Source organism: Condylura cristata, unplaced genomic scaffold (assembly GCF_000260355.1).
Source record: "Condylura cristata isolate star-nosed mole 26May11 unplaced genomic scaffold, ConCri1.0 scaffold00011, whole genome shotgun sequence".
In the NCBI taxonomy this organism is placed as follows: domain Eukaryota; kingdom Metazoa; phylum Chordata; class Mammalia; order Eulipotyphla; family Talpidae; genus Condylura; species Condylura cristata.
The window spans coordinates 2,759,290-2,762,210 of NW_004567112.1; positions in this window are offsets into that span (position 1 = coordinate 2,759,290).

Genomic DNA, 2,921 nt, shown 5'->3' on the forward strand with positions numbered 1-2,921 from the left:
AGAGCGCTTTGTCGACCGCAAGGGACGTGGGGTCTGTTTGCTTCTGGAATTTTCTGTGCTGAGGCCTGTTTGAGCAGATAAATCAGCCCCTGTGTTTCCGCAATTGTTTGTCTGCCTTTCTTTATGATTTATATTTTATTGTTGAGGAGGAAAGAGCAGCCCACCCCTTCCAAAACTGAAAGGAAGTTCAGCCGTATCTGACACTCTGAACTTCACCCCTGCGCCTGCTGTGCTGGTGGCACGGACCTGGGGTGACGGGCCGGGGGCGCCCTGTCCACACACACCACGTTGCAGACCCTGCCCGTGGCGCCTGAGTGTGACCTGTGGCTCCCACGGCTGAGATGCGTGGACCGGGGCCCCCCGAGCCCCTCCGAGGCGTCTCCTGGCGCCTGTCCGTGTCCCCCGAAAGCGCCCGACAGCCCGAGGGGCCTCGCGGGACTGGCCCTTCCCGGTGCTGCCCCCCGGGGCCGTGTGAGCGGGGCGTAGCCCGGTGCGTGAGCGCAGGACTGAGGCCCGGCAGAGGCCGTCGGCGCGTCTTGCAGTCGTTTTACAGGCGCAGGCTGCTCCTGCCAGGCGGGCGGAGGTCGAAGAGCTCTGCTGAGACGGGGCGCGATGACGGTGCCGTGGCGACCGGGGCGCCCCTCGTTTCACAGCGCGAGTGACCCCCGGGGCTCGGGGAACTGCCTTTTTGTGACCCCCACGACCCCTTGAGCAGGTTCCGAGCCCGGCTTCCTCTCCCCAGGGCAGAAGGCGGCGGCGGCGCTGCCCTGCTTCATCAGCGGTCAGCCCGGCGAGGTGTCCACCGCGCTGCCGGACAGGGACTCCAAGCCCAGCACCGACGAGCCGCCAGCTGTTTCCCGAAGGCGGCGGTTTCATCTCCCCTCCGGCCCGCTGGCATTTTCTGGGGGGTGATTCTTCCACCAGATTTGCTCAGTTTCTCCGACAGCTCTAGATTTGGGGCGCTGGAAAGGCCTTTCTCCCCCTAGACGACGGGGACTTTGGGCTCCCGCCGTGGCCGTTGACCGTTGACCTGTGTTTTAGCGCCACGGCCCCGGCGCCTCCACGCCGGTCTGGGCACCTGCCGCTTCCCCGTCTGGCCGGGTGCATGGGGTGCCCTCCAGCCGCCCCCCGAGGCGGGCGCCTCCTGGTCTGGCCGCGTGTTCCCACCGAAGACTCGGAGTGCCCTTGCCTTGGGGGGTGGGGCGCCGTCATTGTAGCGCCAGGCTGGCGAGTTTATCTGGGAGACCACAGCTGCCGAGCCCGATCCCGGCCCGCGCAGGAGTCCGTCTGCCCAGGCCCCGGCCCCCACGGGCTTCCCTTCAGGGCGCCCGGTCGTGCTTCACTCCGAAGATTTTGCCTTCTGTTTGCTGGCACAAGTGGGTTTGCTTGTGGGTTTGGATAAAACGGGCACCGGGTCTGACCGCGAGTGGCAGGCCCTGTACCCGAGGCCGAGCCCCGACCCCCTTGCTGGCCCCGCTGGCCCCAGGGAGCCACGGGCCACCCTGAGGCTGAGCACAGGCCGGGCGGAGGTGGCGGCCCCGGGGAGGCTCGTGCTGTCTGGCCTCCAGGCAGGGGGTCGCGGTGCAGGTCCTCAATCCGCTGGGGCGGGCGGGTAAGGAGCGCCTGGACCTCGGGGGCTTTCCCCCGCCTTTAATGACCCTTGTACACGGTCTGTGTGCGCGGCCAGGCAGCGGGCCCGGAGGCCCCGGCAGGTCTCTCCTCTGGGGCGTCTCTGGCGTCTTCGTCAGCCGCCCAGCGCGGTGCCCGCCCCCTGGAGGCTGCCCTGTGGGCTCCACCTCCAGGCTCAGGTGTGCACAGGTGCGTCCACTCGCCCGCCCACGCCGCACGCCAGGTGCCCACCCTCAGGCACACGTGCCCCGGGCCACGCTCCCCGGCGCCTCCCGCGTTCCAGGCTGCAGGCGGTGGCCACGGAGCCCAGCGGCAAAAAAGCCGGAGCCTGTTCAGCTACCCTGCGGGGCGCCTGACACGCAGGCTCGAAGCGGGGTGACTTGCCCGGTTTCCCCCGGACGGCTCACGGAGACGGGGGGCCCAGCCCAGGCCTGTCCAGCTCTGCTAGCTGCTGCCAGCCTGCCCAGGGAGCCGCTCCTGAGCACGGCCAGGGACACCGCGGGCTGGCCCCACCCTCGGGGCCTCCGTCTGCCCCCCGCGACGTGCAGTCTTTGGGCCGTCGGCAGTTTGGATTTCCAGCGTCCCTTTCTCCGGGAGCCCGCGGGGCCCAGGTGTGGCGTGTCCCCCCTTGCGAGGCCGGCGACCCCTCCCACGCCCGCCACCCAGCGCACGTCGGCCCTGGCCCCCTGCCCAAGCCCTGTGTGCTTTGGAAAGGTCCCCCAACTTCTGTTCGGCCAAGGATTTCTTCACGCCAAGCTGAGCGAGGTGGTTTTGCAAGTCCCGTCCCGAGTATGTGCTGGCTGGAACGCACACCGCAGAAACAAAATGTTTGTTTTCCCACTGCGAGCGTACTGGGAGGCCTCTGGCGCTGCCTCCGCACCCTCTGTGCCCGGGCAGGCCATCTGCCTCCGGGCCTGGTGCAGGAACCGTGACGGCACCGAGCGCCCTGCGGGCACGGCAGGGCCGCCGCTCCGAGGACGAGGGGCTCGGGCCAGCCTGCTCTTGCCCGCAGCACCCTGGGGTGTAGACCTAGGGGCTTCGGGGCTGCCGCAGCCCCCCGCCGAGCTGGGCATGCTGACTCCCCTGGTCCTTCCTGTGCCCACTGTGAGCCCCCCAACTCAAGCTTGAGGGTGCGGGGCCAGGGCCACTGTGGGCCGGGCTGGTCTCCAGAGGGGTGGTGGAGGCCCAGTACTGTGCGTGAGACGGAGCCTGCAGGTACTGGGGGCCTGGAGGCAGCGGAGGGCGTGCGCGGGGCTGGGGGGCCTGGGGGCCGCGGGCCGAGGGAGGGCGGG